Here is a 24,341-nt window from a genome sequence, read left to right on the forward strand (position 1 = left end):
GGGGCTGGCCTGTAAACAGTAGCTGTTGTTGTTTATTTTACATGGTTAGTTTCCAGATAGACAGAGAGGCACAATGAAACTGCACCATACACACAGCAGTGGAATCAACCCTAAGTTGTGTAGTTCAAAAAAAGTTCGAAGTGTTAGTCGCTCAATCATGTCCGACTCTTTGTGGACCTCGTGGAATGTAGCCCACCAGGAAAGTTGTGTAGGATTTGTGATATTTCCGGCTGCCATTCTCATAAGGAACCCATGTTCCAAAGTCATATTCAAGGGGATCCAGGCTGCTGCTGGGCCTGGACCCCCATGGAATTCCCCTCCCTCATCCCCCTCTTTAGGCTTCCCAGGTGGTACTAGTGGTAAAGAACCTACCTGCCAATGCGGGAGACATAGGAGACGAGGGATCCCTGGGTTGGGAAGATGCACTGAAGGAGGACATGGCAACCCACTCCAGTATTCTTGCCTGGAGAATCCCATGGACAGAGGAGCCTGGCGGGCTACAGTCCGTAGGGTCACAGAGAGTCAGACATGACCGAAGTGACTTAGCACGCGTGCGCGGACTCCCCTCTTCAGCAGTTTCCACACCTCCCTCTTGCAAGTGTCCCTCCCAGGAGAGGCAGGTTGAACACACCACCCAGGACTGCTCTGGCCTGTCCCCTCCTCCCTGCCTCCCGCTGGGGCGCCCCCTTCCAATGCGCCCCATTCTTTGAACTAGGGCTCAGACCCCTCCTCCACCTCCTCCTCACCTGAGCCTCACCCTCACGGCACCCTTCTCCAATGGAGTTCTGCATCGAAGCCCTCCCAGGCCCCACCTCACCCATCCCAGGTGTGAGTCTTGGCTCCCCGATCAGGTCAGTGGAGACAGAAGCCCTGCCTTGTACCTTGTGATTCTCCAGCTCCCATGTGCCAGGCCAAGGCCAGAGCAGGTGCCATGATGTTATGCAACTGCCTTGTAGAAAATAGTAAAATAACCGTCCCCAGGACTTGCCTGTGCACAGAGGCGGTGTGTTCATCCAAGTCATCCCAATAGGAGGTTTACTCCTTACTCCAAGGGTGGCGCCCCAACCCAGAGCCTCTGAGACCCCTAAGAACACTCAAGAACATCCCCACACACCACACTGTTCTCCTCCAAGTCGTCAAATCTCTGCCCGTTGCAGGTGGCTCCAGGGCTCACATCTCTGGAACGTGGACTGTGTCACCCTTTAGAAATACAGTGGGGGAGGGGTGGTCAGAATTGGGGGCAATTATACAATAATGTGCCCATGTTTACACTTCGCCTCCCATCCTGCCTCTGAAGACAGCTCCAGAGGTTTCCACACTTGTCCCGGGGACCGTGGAGATGACTGTGCAGGCTCTGCGGTGGGGACCTTGTTGAGACAGCGCTTTGCTTTGGGCTGGGTCAGTTCTGGGACCGTGTTTTCAGTTTGCCCTCAGAGAGGAACAAACCAGTTAGTGTGTGCGTGAGTAGGACCTGGCTACACCTCGTAGCCCAGGTGTGCTTCTGAGGGTCAACGTGTGTTGTGCTTGTGATGTTTGTGTATGTGTGCACCTTGGGGGAGACAGCGGGGATCTGCTGGGCCGGTCGGTGGGCCAGGGAGACAGTCCTGTTTTTGAAGCAGCCATAATGTTCCTCCCTCCCCAACCCCCAAATTTGTTTCAGCCCAGTGGTTCCCTCCACTGACCTGGATGTAATGATTGTATTCTTCATAAACAGAACACCCCCACACACACCGATTCCCAGCCCACCCCCAACATGAACCGCCCTCTGCTCATTAAGGGCTCTAAAAACACACTTCTCTGTGGGAAGAAGGCTGGGCCCCTTCACAGGCCCTAATTGTCACAAGTCCCTCTGTCCGTCTCTTAAAATGCTGACGCTTTGACGAGGCATAGGGGTGGGGGGAGGTGGGGAAGGATATCATCTTCCCTGGATCCCCAATATTTGGGTTTTGTCCGGTAAAATATTTTCCCGGTCATCGGAGGGAGAGAAAAATGGACCCTTTCTGCTTCCAGGGCTGATTTCAGCTGCGGGCAGAGGTTCAAGAGCAGCGGGTGTGCCCTGCCCCAGCTCGCCTCCCTCTTCAGTCCCCGTGTTCCCCTTGGGGTGGGAGCCAAGAGGTTTTCAGGGTCGGTATCACAGAAAGAGGAGGTGGTTTTGAAATCCAGACGGTATGCTGTTGCTAAGTGACTGTTGTGAACCCTGGAGGCACTGAAATCTATGTACCGAGGCCGCCACCCCACCAGGGTCTCTCTGGGGCCACTTGTTCCTGGACCCAGAGCAGCTGGAGACTGGAATCACCAGATTGGACGGCATTCCCTGCGGAGCCCTGGATCCACGTGGTGGCGGCCAAGAGGCACTGGATGGTCTGGACAAGGGCCTTTCTGGGTTTTTCAAAGTGGAGAGGTGGGGATCGAGAGCAGGGAAAGGTGTCCGGCCTCCCTGCTGGAAGCCCAAGGGAGCCTGGTCTGCCGTCCACCAGCTGTGCTCCTGGTATGGCCTTGTGGCTCTGACCTCCAGTTCCTCGTTGGAGACACAGGGTGAACCACACCCACCTACTGAGTGAACAGCTCTGAAGGCAAACATTCCCAGCTCTGCTGCTCCCTTGCTGTGTGACTTTGAGCAAGTTACTTCATGTCTCTGTGCCAGACTTTCCTTGTTGTTTTAGTTTCCTGTGACTGCTATACCAGAGGACCACAAACTGGGTGACTTAACAAAAATCTAACCTCTCATCGTTCTGGAGGCCAGAAGTCCAAAATCCAGTCAGCAGGGCCCTGCTTCCTCTGCAGGCTCTAGCAGAGAGTCCTTCCTTGCTCCTTCCAGCATCTAGACGTTGTTGGTGTACCTTGTGCCTGTATCACTCCCAGCTCCGCCTCTGCCTTCACCATCACCTTCTTTTCTGTAGGTGGGTTCTTCTCCAGGGGTTTCTTATGAGGCCCCTTGCTGATGAATTTAGGGCCATCTGGAGAAGCCAGAATGATCTCATCTTGAGAGCCTTTACTTAGTTACACCCACGAAGACTCTTTTCAAATAAGGTCACATTCACAGGTCCTGGGGACTAGGATATAGACATATCACTGGGGGGAGGGGCACAGTTCAACCCACTACACTGGTTTATTAGATGAGGATGACGATGGAGATTACACAAATTCATGCACCTGTGTTCTTTGCGCTGTGCCCAGCACACAGCAAACCTTCAGTGTCATAATCCTCACCAAGTCATTTCATAAGCACCATCACCACCACCATCATCACCATCAACGCCACCATTATCACCATCACCACCATCACCATCATCACTACCATCACCACCATCATCACCACCATCTTCATTACCATCCCTAATGTTTGTGAAGCATTCTTCAACTTCTCAGGAAATAGATACCTCTGTTTAAATAGTCCTGGTTTCCTCTTTCTCTCTCCCACTTCATTACATCTGATAAGTCCTGTCTATTCTGCCTTCAAAATATATCCCCAGTGTGACCACCGTCTCCCAGGATCACCACGTTGCACCCCTCCAGGGGGCACCCTTCCCATTTTGGTGGCCATGAATGCCACCTCTGGAGTCATATTCAGCCCTGTGGTACTGCTCCCTGCCACCTCCATCCCAGTCTCCCAGTTCAAGCCCCATCACCTCTCACGTGGGTCATTGCAGTTGCCGTTAGCTGTCCTCTCGGCCCCTCTCAGCTGCAGCTCACTTTATGCACAAAACCCCGACTGTCTCCTCTCCTCAAAACTACAGACTTCTTAAAGACACAGGTCACATTGTCAGTCAGTACCCCATACCCTACACTGGTTCCCCCATCTCAGAGCAAAAGCCAAAGTCCTTATGGTAATCCTAGGTGCATCACCTTTCCCTCTGCCACCAGCCTTGAGCAACACACACACACACACACACACGCACATACACACACATTTGCCCTTGCTACTTCCTCAGTCTAGAACACTCTTTCCCCCATTATCTTTGTAGGAAAGATCACCCTCGTGTCGTTCAGGTTCTGCTTAGAAGACATGCTGTCATGGAGGCCTTCCCTGGCCACTTCAGGGTCATAGCTTAGCCAGAACCTGGCAAATCTCCACCATCTTCTGGTTTGTTTTTTTTTTTTCAGAGCACATCTGGCTACGTGGCACTGGCTATTTATTTGTTTGTCACATCAGCTAGCCTCGCCCATCACACTCCTAGAAGGAGGCACTGTGTTTTGATGGCTGTTGAGTCCTCATCCCCAAGTAACTGTTAAGCTCGTGAGAAGCACTTCCTGGATGAGGGAGTGATTACGCACAGGGCTGTGGTTTTGTGTGCATCTTCCAGCTCTCCCAACAGCCACTGGCATTGATGTGGCCTCCTCCTCATTTTGTCGGGCACAGACAAGAATAAATAAATCTCCCTGGACTACTGAACTCAAGATTGGTAGCAAAAAGATCTGAACCAACTAGTTTCTTGCCAGAACCCACTTTCCGAATCACCATCTGTCAGGAGGCAGAAACGAAAGACTGTAGTGACAGACCTTTGGAAGTGGAAACGTGCGATGTGAGTGCACCAGGGAAACAGTAGCCAAGCGCAGCACGTCTAAGCAGATTGCTCCGAAATTATTCGGGTCTCCTTCCTGTTTAATTTTTTTTACTGCCTCCCCAGACAGTACAATATGAGGGGGAAAGAAATGTGTCCGAGAGGCCCTATTGCTCCATTGAATTTTTACTGTCAGACTTCGGTGGCCCGGAATGTTCTAGAAATGGGGCACTCAGGCTGCATGAATGTGCCCTTTATTCCAAAAACAGGTCAGTCCATTTTCCGCCTTGAGTAAACATGGTGTGTTGATAAGAATCAAATATTTCAGTGTGGGGCCGCGCAAAGATGCATTCTCAACTCTACCACTGAGATAACCTGTGCCCTTAAACAGTAATAATAGTAACTCTTACTCCCTGAGTCTTACCAGGTGCTAGGGACATTCCAAATGCTTTATATTTATTAACTCATTAAGTTCCCCCAAACCAATCTTGGGAGTAAGTACTCTTAATAACCCCAGTCACCCTAGGTGGCCAAGTGGGTAAAGAATCTGCCTGTAATGCAGGAGACACAAGAGTGCAGGTTCGATCCCTGGGTCGGGAAGATCCCCTAGAGGAGGGCATGGCAACCCACTCCAGTATTCTTGCCTGGAGAATCCTGTGGACAGAGGAGCCTGGTGAACTGTGGTCCGTGGGTTCACAAAGAGCCAGACATGACTGAAGCAACTGAGCACAGCACAGCAATCCTGGTCATAGAGGCACAGAGATGTTGGGTAACTTGCTCAAAGTCACACAGCAGAGCCAGGACGTGAACGCAGGCCGCCTGTCTCCCGAGGACGGGTTTTAACCAGCTCTCTTTTGTGACTCTCAGCTTCATCTTTAGATTGTGGGAAATTCATTCAGTCATATTTCCAGTTGGAAAAATCTATGCTTAAGACTGAGAACCTGGTAGTAGTTTTGAGTGGTCAGTGTGAGTGCAGAAAGGATAGGCAGCTGGGCTGCAGCAGGAACAAGGTTATCCCGGCTCCCTTTCCATCATGTTCTCACTTGTGTCTGCTCTCCTGTCATTTGCTACTTTTCTTGCCTGATGTTTGCAGAAATAAGAGCCCATGGGTGCGTTATCTACCCCCAGACATCTTTCCCCTCTGTGTGAAATTTAAAAAACAAAACAAAACAAAAATGAAACCCTTATGGTCCTTTGGTGTTGATTAGCTTTAAAAACACTTTCACATGTCTGTTCTCAGTTGATTCACATAGAAACCCTGTATGGACAGACAAGGAGAGTCCCATTTTACAGACAAGGAAATAGAGATTGAGAGGGCTGATCTTAAGGTCACAGTTATCTCCTGCTTCCTGTATTTCCTGGGTTCTTCCTCAGAGTTTTTCATACTTTTCTGTAATAATCTTAGCAGACAGAGTCTTCGATCGATCCCAGCCACTTCCCACACTGTTGTCACTACTAGATTAGTAATAAATTCCCACCAGAATGGCAAATATCCTTTACTGAGTGCCCTCAATGTGCTAGGAACTGCACTAGGGACTTTCCACATTTTGTGTCCTTCTAATCCCCACGATGGGGCTTCCCAGGTGGCTCAGCGGTAAATAACCTGCCTGTCAATGCAGGAGATGGGAGTTTAATCCCTGGTCGGGAAGATCCCCTGGAGAAGGAAATGACAGCCCACGCCAGTATTCTTGCCTGGGAAATCCCATGGACAGAGGAACCTGGCGGGCTACAGTCCAGGGGGTCGCAAAGGGTTGGACATGACTGAGCGACTGAGCACGCACGCAGTCCCCACAACACCCCTTTGAGATGTATAGCACCGTGACCCCCATTTTACAGATGAGGGGCCTGAAGCCACATGGCCCCAAGGGCGACTCGTGCATGTAGTCACACAGTGAGGAAGTGGTTGACCCAGCATCTGCCTGTGTTAACTCAGCTTGTCTGGTGACCCCTCCTGGTTAAAGCCTGCCGGGACTCCTGCTCATGACTCCTGGATAGAGGACAGTGCTCAAACTTCTTGAGGTGGTGTGCAGGGTCCCCTGAGCCTGAGGCATTCACCCCTCCAGCCCGTGTCCTAGCCCCTCCACCTTCACACTCAGCCACACTCAACCGCCCTGCTCAGGTCGTGCCCTTGCCCTGCACCTTGCCTCTCCACTGCCCTCCTTGGAATACACCCTCCTTCCCCTTCTGACTGGTGATTTCCTGTCCATCCTCCAGGGACCAGGCCAAAGCCACCTTCTCCCTGCAGCCTCCGGTGACCCGCCATCCCCCACGCCCTTCTCCCAGCCCAGTGTCACTCTGCCCCAGGGCACCTGAACCATGCCTCCTTGCTGCATACTCTTCCCCAGGGCACCTGAACCATGCCTCTTTGCTGCATAGCTCACCTGCTGTCACTGGCACCAAACCCAGCCCGCAGAGAGAGGGACAGGGGCAGCAAGGAGCAGCATACTTTGGAAGGACCCGACTAAGAGCTTTCTGATTCCTTGTGGTTTTTTAAAAACATGTGCCAGCCCAACAAAACAGCTTTGTGGCTGGTGTTCGAACCATGGGCCACCAGTTTGAGTCTCCTGGGAGCTCCTCGGGGGTTCTTGTGCTTCACTCCACTGTCGGTGCTTAAACGAACGAGGGAGAAAGGAAGAGAGGAGAGAAGGAGGACTTACCTTCCTAGACCTGGCAATTTGGTTCCATAAAACAAGCTGTACTCGTCTGCTCGAGCTGCTGTAACAAAATACCATACACTGGGTGGCTTAAACATCAGAAGTGTATTTTCTTACAGTTTCTGGAGGCTGGAAGGCCAAGAGCAAGGTTCCATTCATTTCTGTTTCTGGCGATGACTCTCTTCCTTGCTTATAGGCAGCCACCTTCTAGCTGCATCCTGACGTGGCCTCTCCTCGGTTTTTGTACTCAGAGACAGCAAGCTCTCTGGTGTCTCTAAGAACACTAATTATATGGGATCAGGTCCCCATTGTTATGACCTCATTTAACCACGGTTAGAAGGCCCATTTCCAAATAGAGTCATACTGGGGTTAGGGCTCTAACATGGCTTCCCAAGTGGCGCAAGTAGTAAAGAAACGGCCTGCCAATGCAGGAGCCATAAGAGACGTGGGTTCGATCCCTGAGTCAAGAAGATCCCCTGGACTAGGAAACGGCAGCCCACTCCAGTATTCTTGCCTGGAAAATTCCATGGACAGAGGAGCCTGGTGAGCTACAGTCTATGGGGTCACAAAGTTGGACATGACTGAAGCAACTCAGCATGCATGCATATAAACTCGGAGTATGGAGGACACATATTCAGTCCATGTCACATGGCATGCGGATCATTCAATACACAGGTCTTTCCTGTGTCCTCACTATGGGGATTCTGAAAACACCAAAGGCAAACAATAAAGTCCAGTGGTCAAAATCACGGACTTTCCTATCAGGCAAATTCAAGTTTGATACCTAGCTCCACCACTTGCTGGCCAAGTGACCTTAGACAATCTACCTAACTTCTCTGAGCCTCACACCCCTTATTGTGAAAGGAGGACAGTAATACTGACCACACAGGGCTTGTGTGAGGGTGAAGCGAGACCCAGGCATGGCCACCACGTGCAGCTTCACTGGGGACCCCACTGGGGAAACAGTTACTGAGTCCATCCTCCATGTATTGGGCTCTGAGCTGGGTGTGGGGTGTCCGGTGGCGAGCAGGACAGAGCGATGCCTTCTTCTCATTCTTCCTCGAAGAGCCAGATGAAAAACAAGAAAATGAATGATCAGGTAGCAAACTAGTCAGTCATTGGAGAATGGGATATGGGCGGTGAAGAAATAAAACAGGCAGAGGGCAGGGTGTACGGAAAGCCCTCACTGGGGAGGTGACTTGGACAAGAAGCTGAGGCCAAAGACTCGGGGCAGAGTCTTCCAGGTGGGGAAGCGGCAGTCGTGAAGGCCTGAAGGTGGGCATGCTGGATGCCCGCACGAGCAGTTAGCATTCATTGTGATAGCTGTGGTCGTATTGCATGGGACCCCACCCTCGGAGGCAGGGACACAGGACCTCTGCCCAGCCCTCCAGCCCTGAAGCAGGGCCAAGCCGAACCAGCTCTCAGAGGGGAGCAGAGCCTTGACTGGAGTGCTGGGGATGGCAGGACAGGGGAGGAGGAAGATTTGGCGTTGCGGGCGGGGTGGGGGGTGGGAGCAGTGAGCATCCCTGCGGGGAGAGGGGAGTTCCGTTGAAGAGCCTGGAATCTGAGGGACCCTCAGAGATTGCTCAGGCCTGAGCCCAGTCCAAGAGCAATGTCAGGGCAGGAGCCTGAGGCGCCCCATGGATGAGCTGAGCATGAGCTGATGAGGGCAGCAGCCCCCATTGCCACGGCCGCGTGGGCAGGTTGCTGGTTCTAGAGACTGGGCGCCCCACTCAAGATGCAGGGCCTGGGCGGAAATCCAGTGCTGTGAGTCACAACCAGATGTACAGCCTGTCAGGGGGAACCGTGGCCGAGGGGAACTGGTCACAGTTTCCTGGAAGCTTCCAGAGTGTGGGGGAGGGGTCCACTGAGGACAGGTGCCGGTGGGGGCAGGGCCGAGTGAGGAGACCCACTGAGGGGCTGGCCGGCTGCACTGTCGGGACTGGGGCCGAACTTTCCGTGGCCGCCGGGGGAGTCAGAGCCTGATGCCCGTGGACCCAGCTGAGGCACATTCGGGGTCCTCTGTCTCCCCTCCCACAGCGTGTCTGGAGTTTCCCAGACTTCTGAGAGGTGGCATGGCCCTCAGGGTGCGGATGTGGGAAGAGCAGCCCAACTGGGACTTCTGCGTTGTCATCCCATAAACTTGGACGTCCAAGGACGTCCACAAGCCCAGCCCCTCTTTGGTCCTCCGTCCTCTCACCTGCAAATGGATGGGAATAAATTGGGAGCTCTCCAAGGTTCTGCCCAGGCAATTCCTTTGTCTTCTTCCCTACAGATAGGAGTAGGGGCTTCCCAGGTAGCCCTAAGTGGTAAAGAACCCGCCTGCAATGCAGGAGACATAATGAAACACGAGTTTCGATCCCTGGGTTAGGAGGATCCCCTGGAGGATGGCCTGGCATCCCACTCCAGTATTCCTGCCTGGAGAATCCCACGGACAGAGGAGACTGGCAGGTTACAGTCCATAGTGCTGCACAGTGTTGGACATGACTGAAGCAACTCAGCACATAGATAAGAGACACTGAGGCCACGGAGCAAGGAGCCTGCTCTGAGGAAGCCCATTTGGAGCTTGGCCAGGTCTGCTCCCTTCCCTGCGCCCCATCCCCTGTGTTCCAGTGTCCTACAGCCCCTGCCTGATCTTCTCCTTCTTGGCCACCTCTTACCCTCTTTCCCCTCTACCAGTGCTCCTCATCTACAGACATGGAGACTCAGCCATTCCTGGGGTGGGTGGATCCCAAGTCTAAACCATGAGAACTCCCAGGGCCATGGCCATCTGTGTGTACTCACTGGGATAAGCGGACAGGACCTCCTCCAGCCACCTCCTGTCTGAATCCTATACATCCTTCAATTCAGTTCAAATGGCACCTCCACCAGGAAGCCTTCCATATCTCCCCAACCAGAGCCATCACCTTATCCAGCCTCCCCCAGGCATCCCACTTTATAATTATGCAGGTGCCGTTTTTACTTTTGTTTTTGTTGTTTAGTCGCTAAGTTGTGTCCGACTCTTTGCGACCCCATGGACTGTAGCCCACCAGGCCCCACTCTCCATAGGATTTCCCAGGCAAGAATACTGGAGTGGGTTGCCATTTTCTCCTCAAGGGGAATCTTCCTGACCTAGGAATCAAACCCACATCTTCTGCACTGGCAGGTGGACTTTTTACCACTGAGCCACCAAGGAAGCCCCATTTTTTTTACTTACTAGTGTTGTAATTGTTTGTGCAAACATCATAGCTCCTCTACACAATTCCAAACTCAATGGACGTAGTCATCAAACTGCCCCGTTTTGCTCATGCTCATCGGCAGCCCCCTCTTTGACATCTGATGTGGTGTTTGGATTCTAGTGTTGGGTAGATATTTGCGAAATAAATGGAGTTTTCTTCTCCTGTGCAGCAGAAAGATTCTTTCCTTCCAGAATGAACGGTTGGATGTATAAGGGAGTGTGTTCTAGAGGCACACTAGGCGGAATCTTAGCTCCACCATTGACACACGGCAGAACCCTGGACAAGTTACTAACACTCATGCCTCAGTTTCCCCATGTGTAAAGCAAGGATCATCATAACCTCCCTACCTCACAGGCTGGCTGTGAAGGTTAAATGAGTCATGCTTGTCAAGTACTTGATGTCATGCCCAGCATAGACCTGATTCAGTAAGCCACGTTGTTAGATTTTGGCAGTCTGATATGTAAATTTTTCTTTTTATAATATTACACGATCTTGCAGAATTCGAGTTTGGCTTTAGGTAGTTGCCAGGTCATTTCCAATCCTTGCATTCACTGAACCTGTATCGGGTATTCAGGGCCATCTGCGGAGTCCCTGGATTCTCTGGCTCCGAGCAGGGGGCCGGGAAGGGAGAGACGAGCCTTCACTGGCGTAACTGCTCGCCAGCTCGGGGCTAGCAGCCACATTAAGTGCTCTTACTCAGTTCATGTGACTCGACAAATTTGGAATCTGTTGGGGAGAGAGAGTTTTTCCAGCTATGAGTCAGTACATTTATGCTCTCTCACACACACATTTAAAAATTTTAAAGAGAAAGCGACTTTAGCGAGAATTCATTTATGAGTGCAAAGTGGACATCTCTGGAAACTGTGTTTTGACCCTGAAGGCAAATAATACTTAAGATATTTAATAAAGGGTTCAAAACAAGAGTCAAGGGAGAGAAAACACAGATAGCTGCCTTTTTCCTTCTGTATTTTCAGCCGCTGAAGTGCACATTGGAGGACCCGATATAGCATGGGTTTATAAAGCACCTCCTGGATACCCTGATTTATATTCACCATAGTGGGAAAATAAATATGTGAAAGAAGGGAGGCAAAACCAGCATTTACTAAGCACCTGTTATGTGCCAGGTAGTTGGAGCTAGGGTGGGTGTACATATCCCAAGCTCAAGAGACAGCGTGGGGAAAATGGAATAATTGTGTTCAAACACGCTTGGGCTCAAACCACAGCAGCCTACTTTTAGAATGTTATCTAAGTCCTATCTTAGCCCATTTTGTGGATGGCAAAACTAAGGCTGAGAGAAGAGAAAATAATTTGTCTATGGACACAAAGCTCTTAAGTTGTGGAAACCATATTCTAAACGGGGTCTGTTACCCTTTTGCCTTACGCCAGACAAAATATGTCATACAGAAGTTTTCAGATATCACACAAGAGACAACACAGGATTGTTGTGTTAGCTGGGAGAAGGGGAACAAACACAGCGAGTTCTACAATTGCACCAGCTTGCTGCCTAGAAGCAGTTTCCGGAATGCAGTATGAGAAGGAATCACCCCCCAAAAAGAAAAATAAATAAATAAATAAACTAGGTCTGCGAGTCTCCCTATGGTGAAGAAATTTGGGTTAAATCAGTGTCCCTGAGGCTGAGTGTCCCCAGGAAGGAGGGAAGCAGGCACACCCATTCTCAGCGATAACACTCGCATTTCCTAAGCAGTTACCACTTTCTCACAGACCAGTCCCTTTAACCACCTCTGGACATGACTGAGCATGTGCACACATACACACTTGACACGACTGAGCGCACGCACACACACACACGTTAGGGATGATGAAGAACCTGCACACACACATGCACACACAGTTGACATGACTGAGCATGCACACATACACACGTTAGGGATGATGAAGAACCTGCACGTACACACACACAGTTGACATGACTGAGCACGCACACATACACACGTCAGGGATGAGGAAGAACCTGCTTTTCATCCAGGCTGGTCCTCTCTGCGCGCACACACACACGCAGTTGACACAACTGAGCACGCGCACGTGCACACACATACACACACTAGGGATGACGAAGAACCTGCACACACACACACACACACACACACACACACACACACTAGGGATGACAAAGAACCTGCTTTTCGTCCAGGCTGGTGCTCTCTGCTGTTGTTTACTTTAAAGAAAGAAACCAGCGCCCGCCCAGAGGGCTTGGCGTTTCCAGCTCACTTACATCTCTTTTGCACAGGCTCATTTTCATAGACTCCCAGTCTCCAGGGAGCCGTGTCTTTCCCTCAGAAACATGAGCTGTAATCAAAGGTGTATTCATCTGCACACATCTGCCGACAGCCACGCCGGAGCCATGGTTCCCCGAAGCCTGACAGAAGGAGGCTCAGGCCAGGTGCCCGGGAAGAATTTTTCCCTATACAAATCAGATTGCCCTGTGGTTGCTCTTTGTAAAGATGGCCGAGTCCCAGGCAGTGCTTCTCACATTGCCGAAGGACCTGAGGGGGCCAGGGGGCAAAGAGGATTCCACCATCCGTTCAACAAATACTGTTGTGGGCCAGCGTGTGCCGAGAACTGCAGACCCTGAGAATCCACCTCTTCTGGTGACTTCCCATAACTGAAAGGTATAAAGACCCAGCTTCTTAAAGGCCAGCGAGTCCCTGGAGGAGCTGGCTCCTGCTTTTTCTCTGGCCTGCTCGGCCTTAGCCACTCTGGCCAACTTCCATTGCTAGGTGTCCAGTGCACCTCCTCCTGCCTCGGCCCTGTACACATTCCCTCTGGCTTTCTGGATTCTTCCTTTCTCTCTTGGCCAGGTTTGCTGCCGCTTGCCTTTCAGATCCAGCTGCCCTCCTCCAGGCCCTCCATCTGCCTCCCTGGTGATCTTGCCACCATTGCATGTGCTTCACCATCACGTCATTGGAGTCTCTTCTCCAGCCCAGCTGCAAGGGTGCATGCGTGCATGCTAAGTCGCTTCAGTCATGTCCGACTCTGCGACATCATGGACTGTAGCCCACCAGGCTCCTCAGTCCGTGAGATTCTCCAAGCAAGAATACTGGAGTGGGTTGCCATTTCCTTCTCCAGGGGATCTTCCCGACCCAGGGATCGAACCCACATCTCTTAAGTCTCCTACATTGCCAGGCAGATTCTTTACCACTAGCGCCACTTGGGAAGTCCTACAAGGGTAGGGCTCACTTGATCTCCCCAGTGCTGGCCTGAAGCCAGTGCCCCACAGAGAGCTGTTGGAGGGAGACTTCCCTGGTGGCCCAGTGGTTAAGAATCTGCCCTGCAATGCAAGGGACTTGGGTTTGATCCCTGGTCAGGGAACTGAGATCCCAAGTGTCAGGGGGCAACTAAACCCATGCTCTCTGGAGCCCATGGGCCACAAAGATAGATCTCAGGTGCTGCAACTAAGACCTGGTGCAGCCAAATAATAACTATTTTTTAAAAGATTGCTTAAGGAATGAAGAGACAGCAGTGAGCAAAGTAAACACTGCCCTGCCCGGCGCTGGGCACATCTTCTTGGAGTGTTGATTATATTTGACAATTTTCAGGGGGAATATTTGGGAACAAACACAGACCAATTCTAGAGTAGCATTCAGTGTTCTCGTCAATGTTCAATGCTTCAAGCTGCACCCACACACCCTGGGGAGGTTGTGAACTCAGCCTCCTCTAAAGTCTCAAGTGGGGACATAGGATCTTCATGGGAGAGTAGGTTGGTGTTGGTGGAAGAGATGGCCCAGTTTGCCAGCAGCTCCAGCCATGAAGTCAAAGTTTAAGGGGCGACATAGGGAGTGGTGAGGAATAGAAAGACCGTTCAATCAGGCCTGAGTTCAAACCCGTCCCTGGATGTTTCCTCTTGTGCCTCGGGGTGATACGTGTGATCACCCTAAGATTCAGATTTGTTGTCTGCAAAGTGGGTGTTGAGTGCTTGCTCCTCAGAGTTGCTGTGATGAAGCCAGAGAAGCCATGGGAGAGCCACTCAGTGCCCAGCACAGAGCACGCACTCAGGAAGCGGCAACCTTTGCGCTCGTCCTTCACTGATCGCTCTTATGAGTTAAAGGTGTTGTGGGTGTCCCAAGTGGAACCTTTCCTGGTCCAAAGACAGGCAACTTAAGACCGCACTTTCGGCTTGCAGAATCATGACTGCACAGAAGTGGCCTGTAACTTGCCACCTTCTTTGAACTTGACCTTCCTCTCTTGTGCTCAGTCCACAGTAGCCCCAACCCAAGCCTGCTGATCCCCAGTACTGTCCTCCATGGGTTCTTCATCCTCTCCTCAATATGAGGCCATCACCCCGGGACATCATGACCTGTTTACTAGACCCGGAATTTCTTACTCATCTGCTAAATGTTTGCCGAATGAAAAAATGGACTGGAGTAAACTGCGAGAGAGGGAGTAACTCTGGGTGTTTTTCTTCTTCTATGAATGGTTAAAGCACTGTTCCTCTTTTTCCCCTGCAGTTGTCCAGCCATCCAATGGGTTTAAACTAGGCCAGGAGGGGATAGGAGGGACCTGTAGGGAAAATCCTATGGGCAGATTTTTTCCCTCATTGGGATTTTGTGCCTTGTGATCATTTCCTGGGGAGAGGTGTGCTGAGCCAGAAAGACTGGAAATGTGTGCACAGGGAGAACTTGAAGGGCAGTGAAAAGCCTTTTCCTTCATTTATGCTGCTGCTTACAATGCGACCGTCATTTCCACATTCAGGAACTGCCATGGGCACCACGGCACTGAATCCCCCGTGCAGCAAGGAGGCAGGTTCTGTTTAGAGCTCTACTTGGCTGGTGAGGAAATTAAGGTCCCAGGGAGGGCAGGACTCGGTATCAGGTCACAACACAAGTGTGTGAGAGAACCAAGACCAGAGTCAGATGTGTGATTTCCGAGACCAGTGCCCTTCCCCCTACATTGGTTAGGAAGGATAAGTGTCTAGTGGGTGATGCCCCAGTGCTGAGTTCAAGGGGAGGGACTTCATTCATGGTCCTGTGCCTCCAATGCAGGGGGGCACAGGTTTGATCCCTAGTCAAGGCACTAAGATCCTACATGCATGTCCAAAAAAAGTGGGGAAAAAAGTAAAGACTAAATGGGAAAACGGAACCAATTCATTGAGACTCCCCAGCTCTAAGAAGAATTCACTGTTTGCCGCTCCAGCCAAGCCCCACTCCACACCTCTGTGCCCAAGAAGAAACACCTAGTCAGTTGGGGATAATAATAAGTATCACCAATAATAATAGTAGCTAACATACTATTCTGTGTATGCGCATGCTATATCTAACACTTATATGATTCTAAGCGCTTTGTATGCATTACCTTCCTGAGTCCTGCAGGGTAATTCAGAGTTAATTTGGGGAAGTGGGAGGACAGAGCATTGACTAGAGAGGGTCTTAGATAAGGTGGCCACGTGGCTGCATGGAATCCAGTGGGTTCAAAAAGCTTGAGCATCGGGAGCCCATAACACAGCAGGGCAAGGGGAAGGGGGAGCGATGAGCATTGGCCAGACCTCACAGGGTCAGAGGCCCTGGGGTGAGGAGTGTGGTCTTTATCCTGAGACAAATGAGGGCATCCGCTACCTGCTCCCACCTATACCACCTCTATATACATTGTCCTTCCTCACCTTCAGTCTATTATGTATCTTTCTCCTTTTTTATACTGTGACTTTCCTAAGGGTAGGGATTAGATCTTATTTATGTCTGTCTACTGCCTAGCATAGAATCAGGATATCTGATTACTCAATATGTGGATACTCAATAGATGATTGTTCATCAGATATTTAATATATTCAACGTTTAATAGTGGTTTGTTGTTGTTGTTCAGTTGCTAAGTCGTGTCTGACTCTTTGTGACCCCATGGAGTGCAATGCGCCAGGCTTCCCTGTCCTCCACTATCTCCTGGAGTTTGCTCCGATTCATGTCCATTGAGTAGGTGATGCTATCTAACCATCTCATTCTCTGCTGCCCCCTTATCCTTTTGCCTTCAATCTTTCCTAGCATCAGGGTCTTAACATGGTAATATTTAATAACTATTGCAGTCCAAGGGGTCGCAGAGAGCCGTACATGACTGAGCAACTGAAGCACAACATACATACTACATGTTTGCTATACAGATAATAGTACCTAAAATATAACTTCTATTATGCAGGCATTTCTGCTCTAAAGCATTATATGTGTGCCTATAAAACCCTGCATCCTGAAAAATTCAAAAACCACAGCATTTGGGGGACAATTGGGCTGAAGCAGAGTATTCACAATTCATACGACTCTGTAATGAAGCACAGTCCAAGCGACGATACCAGTCGAGTTCTAGGGCGTAAGTTCTGAATTAGAATAAATACAATAACTATAGGGCCTGAGTGACTATAGGCCAATCAATATTGTTCTAAAAGGGGGAGAACTTGATGGAAGGGGCTAGCAAAGGGTTGAGGCTGCTGGGTGTAGAGGCAGAAGCAGGCAGATGTCTTCATCCCAAGTTCCTGGGGCAGAGCACTTTCAGGCCCTGCTGGAGTGTGGCAGGGATGGGTGGTCTCTTGAGCCCCCGGCCTTTGCACAAAGACCAGGGCGAACTGAGCAACACGAGCACCTCAGACAGAGCACGTGGCCACCGGAGCCCCGAGGAGGCACCGGGAGGGCGGAGCCCCGTGGCTTGCTCTGCTCAGCTGTGTGTACTTTGCATCCAGCCACCCTCACTTGGTGCTGCAAAGTATTAATGTGCCAGGAGCATTTGCCTGTGAACCAGTGCGACGTCCAGATTTTGTTGACGTCAGTCGCCTATATGCCTTGTGTGCACAGAACCTCCTTGTGGAAGTACATACAGCAGAACAAACATTACATAACGGAATACATGACTGATACACCAAGGATGCCTGCTGGCCAGTTTACATCAAGGAATGTACCAGTCACACACCCTCTGAGGGCTGTGGACTGTTTTCTTCTTGGTCCACAAGTCTATTCAGTAAACCCATTCTGTGAGCAAAGAGTAAGGCAAGATGGAGTTGGGGCACAATAATCCAAGTGAAAGTGTTAGTCACTCAGTCGTGTCCGACTCTTTGCAACCCCATGGACTATATAGTCCATGGAATTCTCCAGGCCAGAATGCTGGAGTGGGTAGCCTTTACCCTTCTCTAGGGGGTCTTCCCAACTCAGGGATCGAGCCCAGGTCTCCCACATTGCAGGCGGATTCTCTACCAGCTGAGCCACAAGGGAAGCCCAAGAATACTGGAGTGGGTAGCCTATTTCTTCTCCAGCCTATCTTCCCGACACAGGAATCTAACCGGGGTCTCCTGCATTGCAGGCGAATTCTTTACCAACTGAGCTATCAGGGAAGCCCTAGACACTAATGAAGGGTACCATAAACCCGTGATGTGATCGCTTTCCCCATCAGAAGCAGCTGAGGTCACACCTCTGGACTTGGATTCAGAGGACCTCAACCCCATCCTGCCCGAAAGCTGTGGGACCTCAGGAAAATCACTTAACCTCTCTGTGCCTCAGTTTCCTCAACTGCAGAATAGCACCAGTGACACTCCCCGAGTCCTTTGAAGGAGCAGATGAGCTAGTAGATGGAAAGTTCTTTCTAAACTGTAAGGGGCTTTACAGAGTATTGTCCTTCCTGCCGATCAGTGCTGGGCTACTCAGGTCAGCTTGCCTCCTGGGGTGCCTTCTCCTGCCGGATGGTCAGTTCTAAGGGCAGAAGGCAAATCCAGCTACACTGGAATCAAAGTAAATTAATCACTGGGATTCAGTGCAGAAGTTGGGATGAACTTTAAGAAATGTTGCTAGCCTCTGACGACAGTGAGGAGTAGGGGACCCTGGCCTCCCTCCCTATCCGATGCCTCCCTCACTGAGCGCTCATCCGTCAGCCTCCATCTCCAGGCCTGAAGTCATCAGCCGATCCCTGGCCCACTGCTCTGCCCCTGGCCCCTCCCACCAAGCCAGGCCCGCTTGTCCCATCACCCTCTCATTTTGCTTCCCCGAATAGGAAGGAACACTGATTCCGGAATCATGTGAACTCAGGTTTGGATGAGCTTTACCACTCAACGTCATTAAAATCCTGATAGCCAACTTGTGGCTTCTTGAGCCCGTCTCTTCCCCTTGGGAATGGGCTACGACTTCCTCACTTCCTTCCTTCCTTCCCTGATGAAGGGGATTAGAAATGCATGCTCTGCAGACTTGAACGTGCCGGGGAATCACCTGAGGAGCTTGTTAAAAGCAGGCTCTGATGCTTAGGGTCCCGAGAACCAGGCCTTCCAACAAACTCCCAGGTGATGCGGTTTCACCTCTGACATATGGATCCACATTTGAAGTACCTGCCATAGCAATAGCACTTAGTGAACAGGAACTATTGCCATTAAGATTTTTTTTTGCCCCAAAGGGTGCTCCTTTGAGAACAGGGAGAGATGAATAGAGAAACCTCTGCTCCCCTCAGAATTCCGAGGGCAACAAGAGAAAACAACCTTGGCTGTAAAGGCGGGCAGGGCGTGGGGAGCGAGGAGAAGCGTGGTCTCAGCCGCGGCTCATAGGCAGGCTCGCCACGCGCACGGGTGTGCTGCAGGTGGGCCTCAGCCAGCTGCAGAAACCTCTAGAGCTCAGGCCTCGACTTGCCACGCTGGGAACAAATGCATCCTCCAAGCTGGGCTCTTGCCTGCTTCTCCTGCTACGGCTACGGCTCTCCTGAGGAATTTTCAAAGCACACAGGGCTCGCCCAGCGGGAGTCTCTGGGGCGGAAATCCACATCGAGGGCTTTTGTTTGCAGGGCTGCCCTATCTTTTGGACTTGAGGCCTGTAGGCAAAGCTTTCCTTCTCCACCCTCACCAACCATGCACCTCTGCTGCTGCCAAGGAACTGACACCAGGGACTCAAGGCAACTCGGAGTGGGGTTCAGGAGAAGCCTCCCCAGCCCCACCCAGCACATCTTGCTTTTAGTTTCACTCTCCTAAAAGGCCTGCTTCTCAGAAAGCTGCTGACTCACCCAGAGTGTGAGGGTCTTTTTTTTTCTGCTTCTTCTCAGCATCATCACAAAGCCGGGAGATTCTTGAGGTCAGTTTAACGAGTGGCTGGGCCTTGACCATTTCCTTTCTCCTCCCCATCTCCATCCCAGGATCCCAGGGCCTCAGACCTTCTGGAAATGGGAGTTGATACCCCCATTCGCCTTGCCCTGCTTTTAATATTGAGTATTTCTTCTCTGTAGGTCTTGACGCACTGACTGCTCTGGAGTCAAAGTAAGAAGATTTCCAGGATGTAAGCAACTTGGGAACTGGTGAGTGACCATGTATTTGGCGAAGGTCAGGGCCTCCGCTGGATTTCAGGAAGGGAAGGGAGATGGAAGGGAGCCGGGCAGGGGAAGTGGGGTCCGAAGCCTGTCCATGGGGTAGCTGAACTTTTGCACCTTTGAAATTGTTTTTGTTGAGATGCACTTGGAAACAGTGTGGTGCAGAGAACCCCACTGTGGGTCCCTTAGAATTCGCTGGGTCCCTGTACACCCCTCCCCAGACGCAAACGGGAGCCTGCAGGTGGCTGTGCTGACCTCTCTCTGCTCATATCCTAGCATCTCAGGCTCACTCTCCGGAGGGCATGGGCTGGGGATCTTTCTCACGAACCTCGTAATCAGGGTTAGGGACGCATTCTTAGAACACAGAGGGAACTCTGCGGTTCACGCCAGTTTGTAAACCATAGCCCCAAGGAGACGAGTAAATGGAGGCGAGAAAGTCAACTTTGCTCCTTTGAACGGCTGTCACTGGCAAGAGGCAGGTGGGCAGCTAGTGACTCAGCCTAAGGAGAAATTCCTAACAAGAGGTTGGCAATGGTAAAAATCAACATCCGTTAGAAGTAGTGAGTTCCCTGTTGCTGGCAGAATCCAAGCATAGGTTGGAGAAGCGTGGATGGGAAATGTTAAAGTGGGGAACGGTTCTGACAGGGCATTATTTTACAGGCTGTTCGTAGTGGCTGAGAATCCTGGAGGGGCAGGAGGATGAGGGGAGGGTTTAGGGAGAATGAACAACGGGACTTTGTAAGCTCACACGTGCATTCCCTCAACATTGTCTGTTTTATGGGGCAGACTCCTGCTTTAAGGGCTTCCCAGGTGGCGCTAGTGGTAAAGACCCTGCCCGCCAATTTAGGAGATGTAACAGACACTGGTTTGATCCCTGGGTCGGGAAGATTCCCTGGAGGAGGGCACAGCAACCCACTCCAATATTCTTGCCTGGAAAACACTGTGGACAGTGGAGCCTGGCAGGCTACAGTCTATGGGGTCACAAAGAGTCAGACACGACTGAAGCGATTTAGCACACACACACATCCTGCTTTAAAACAGTCTGCAAGTTGCTGGATGAGATGATCTCTCCCCAGACTTGTCCACGGGCCAGCTGTACCTGAGCTCACCACACGTCACACGTGTAGTCCCAAACACCTGATCTGTGTGAAGGGTGGACAACTCTCCAGGCATGATGGGGGCTCTGATCAGAGGCTCTAGAGAGCTCGCTCCTGTCCCAGGACCTCCAAAGAAAAGAGGTGCCAGCGCATCATGCCATCGAGAGACTTGCCCAGGATCCAGACTACACAGACCAGAAGGAAAGTCATGGTGGGAATGCTGTGCTGGGTCCCCCTGAGTCCCCAGGCTGTGAGAGGACAGTGAGCATGGCTTCCCCAAGGGAGCTGGGGTCCTCCGGCACCACATTGTCCAGTGACCAAAACCTGGCCTGACGAGCATGAAAAGAATCGCACCCTAGACGCGGGTGGAGAAATTGCTCAGGAAAGACACCCATCGCAAGGGAGAGGGTCTGAAGGTCGGAGTAATGAGCACGGGGGGCTTCCTTTGTGTTTTGTCACCGGGTCTTCTTCCCCCTGAGCCTGGGTCAGCTGCCGCAGTAAATGTGCACCGAGGGCAGGGCGCTGTGGGAGGCCACAGATGCGGTTCTTCAAGAAACTGACGGCCTGGATGAGAATTGAGTTTGACAGTCCCTGTGCAGAAGCTGTGTGTTGGCTGTGTTCTGAGTGCTGTGTGGCGGGGGGTGGGAGAGGAAGGGGAGGGGCCTGAACAGCAGCTTGAGCTGTAACTTGGTGCCTCCTTGCAAGTCTTGAGGCACAAGTTGGGCTTTGAGGACAGGCTGTGTCCTTGATTCAGAGGACCTGAGATGTGTGCTCAGAAAGTGACTGTTGAATGATTAAAGGGAAAGTGATAAAGGGAGAGCTCAGGAGGCTGTGTCAGTGGTTAAGATCAGACAGCTCGGGTTCAAATCCTGTTTCTTCCACTAGCCATGGGGCCTCATAGACAGAAGTTGCCGATCTGTCTATGCCTCAGTCTTCCCATCTGCAAAATGGGCACCATGCAGTACCTACTACATAAGAGGGCTGGGAGGAGTCAGTGAACTGATTCATGCAAAGCTGCTTGGTCCCCTGCCAGTATACTGTTAATGCCCAATAAATATTAGCTCTTATTCTTGTTCTGGAAGTAGGATGTGATCCTGATTAAGGTTCAGTGTGGGAACAGGAAATAGCAGCATAGGCAAGAGGACAGAGCACTGGGCTGGGAGTCAGAATCCCTCGCTTAGCTGCAGGGAGGGGATGCGAGAAGCGTGACTCCCCCCAGGCTCACTCTACAGCAGAGGTGCAGCGAGAAGGCGGTCAAGGGCAGCTCCATCTTTCCTGCTCTCTCTCCAGTTGTCCTGGCACCGGTCCAAAGGCAGAGGCCACTCAGCTCTTTATTACCTGCTAGGGGGACTTATGGAGAGTGGTTGGACTTCTCAGGATCTCTCCTTTTCCCAGTAAATAAGAAACCAACGTGAGCCGCCTTCCCTTGTGGAAGTGAAAAGCTCAGGTACAAAAAGAGTCTGCTGGTACCAAAGGGAAATCATTTAAGACTTGCACTTGGGTAGCATCATCTTGAGCCTCATAGTCAGTGAGCATTGATTCCCCAGCCGTTCTCCAGGGAGCCCTGGCTATCTCCTCGACTGGAAGATAGATTGTCCAAGTGATGCTTCACTATGTAGAAGGCATTATCCACCATCCTAGGATTTGTAGCATATTTCAAATAAAAATGGCACTTGCCTGAAAATTTGTTGGGATCACCTTTCTTGCATTAGTGGTGGACATGGAACTCTGGAATGGGCTTACTTGGGGGCCTACCTTTTTTCTCTCCTGCTTCATCACCCTGTGATTCTAGTTATATAATAAGATGGTTGTTGTTCAGTTGCTAAGTCATATCTGACTCTTTGCAAACCCATGGACTGCAGCATGCCAGGCTTCCCTGTCCTTCACTATCTCCTGGAATTTGTTCCATGTCCATTGAGTCAGTGATAACCATCCATCTTATCCTTTGTCGCCCTCTTCTCCTCTTGCCCTCAATCTTTCCCAGCCTCAGGGTCTTTTCCAATGAGTCAGCTCTTCGCCTCAGGTGGACAAAGTATTGGAGCTTCAGCTTCAGTATCAGTCCTTTCAATGAATATTCAGGACTGATTTCCTTTAGGATTGACTGAGTTGATCTCCTTGCTGTCCAAGGGACTCTCAAGAGTCTTCTCCAGCATCACAATTCAAAAGCATCAATCTTTTGACACTCAACCTTCTTTATGGTCCAACTCTCATATCTGTACATGACTACTGGGAAAAAAACATAGTTTTGACTATATGGACTTGGTCAGCAAAGTGATGTCTCTGCTTTGGTAGTTTAAACCAAAATTGTTTATGGCTTAAGCACAGCCCCTGTTCCTACAGGGTGCTAAAAACTGTCACTCATGTCAGTCTCCTTCTCCCTGTGCACCCCCTAACATCCGCCAAGTGACCCCAGCTTCAGTTCTACCTTTAGTGGGAAGGAAACAGGGATGAGGCAGGGGGCAGCTTCAAAGACAAAGCATCAGAGAGAGGAGGTCCCAATTCCTGGTTCCATCAGCCATTGGCCTCTCTCAACTTCTGTTCCGCCTCTCTTCAGATGAGGTGACTGGGCTAGGTCAGGGGTGGCAAATAGATCTCATCTCCTGCCAATTCTTATCAATTGGTCATGGCTGCCAAGGGCACTGCATGGAGAAGGACTCTGAGGCATACCCAGGGAAGAGCGTGCTGCAATGGATTAGTGATGTCTGCTGGGGAGCAGTAAGGAGGATGTAGCCCACGTGCCACCTTTTGGCATTTGAGAAAAAACGATTTCCAAGGCCCCTGCCTGCTTCTGCACATCGTGGTTTTACATCGGAGAGGCAAAGCACAGCAAAACCTCATTAATCTGGACCACTTTAGGGCCAACCCAAGTGATTGAAAAAGTCTTCATCTGAGGGTGCCTATTGCATGCAGGTGAGCTTTATTATCCTTCAGTTTGCAGAGGCAGCTCAGCCCAACTAGCTGACAGGTGCAGAGGCCAGGGTGGTGGTCGTCTGTGCTTGCAGGTCTGACCATATGGCTGAGCACACCTGACCTGTAACACTTCTAGGGCACTTACTCTCTGAGTTTTCGATCAATACCAGTGAAACTCTCAATGAAGCAGGGCTTTTTTGAAGTAGAAAATAATTCCATGGGCAGCTTTGCTTCTGTTTCAAATTGCCAGGGGATCTGAATTAGAGAGGTGTCACCGCACTAGCTGGGAAAAAGCTATTTTCCAGAATTATATGCAGAAGATGAGACCAAGTGGTTCAGAACTACATTTCCTCTGAGTTTCCTGATCTGTAAAATAGAGAATTAACATACCTCACAGGGCTCTGCAGGAGAGTAATTGAGATATAATATGGAAGAGACCCAACCGAAGATCTTGCTCACAAACTATGGTCTAAAGATGCTATTTCTCCCCCCCAACTCCACCCCAACCTCTACTTCGATAATTACCTGAAAGCAGAGCTTTCTCCTTGTCATGCATTCGAGAAAAATGAGGTTACAGATTGTCTTAATAGTATCATAACTTCTCAAATGACTTCTGTTAGTTTTTCAGAGGCTCTTTTTTCGTTGCTGATGATTCTCCCCTGGGAGAGGTCCATGTAAACCTTCAACTTGAGTTACTCT

At 50.8% G+C, this 24,341-nt stretch overlaps 1 protein-coding gene and 1 long non-coding RNA gene across 5 annotated transcripts in view; one reads left to right on the forward strand and one right to left on the reverse strand.

The window, feature by feature from the left end:
* The window catches only part of ZHX2 (zinc fingers and homeoboxes 2), a 179,568-nt gene that overhangs the window by 62,280 nt on the left and 92,947 nt on the right, over positions 1-24,341 (forward strand). For all 4 annotated transcript variants that reach the window (XM_081498911.1, XM_081498908.1, XM_081498910.1 and 1 more), the window contains one exon: positions 19,555-19,623. The gene's annotated coding sequence lies outside the window, so the exon portion shown is untranslated. The remainder of the gene's footprint in view (positions 1-19,554; positions 19,624-24,341) is intronic.
* Positions 4,476-11,950, reverse strand: LOC145509677 (uncharacterized). The gene is made up of 3 exons (XR_014056298.1): positions 10,225-11,950; positions 7,734-9,518; positions 4,476-5,215 (listed from the first exon to the last, which is right to left on the reverse strand). It is a non-coding gene; the product is annotated as an uncharacterized LOC145509677 (long non-coding RNA).

This window comes from Giraffa tippelskirchi, chromosome 6 (assembly GCF_054371585.1).
Source record: "Giraffa tippelskirchi isolate mGirTip1 chromosome 6, T2T-mGirTip1v1.2.pri, whole genome shotgun sequence".
Classification (NCBI taxonomy): Eukaryota; Metazoa; Chordata; class Mammalia; order Artiodactyla; family Giraffidae; genus Giraffa; species Giraffa tippelskirchi.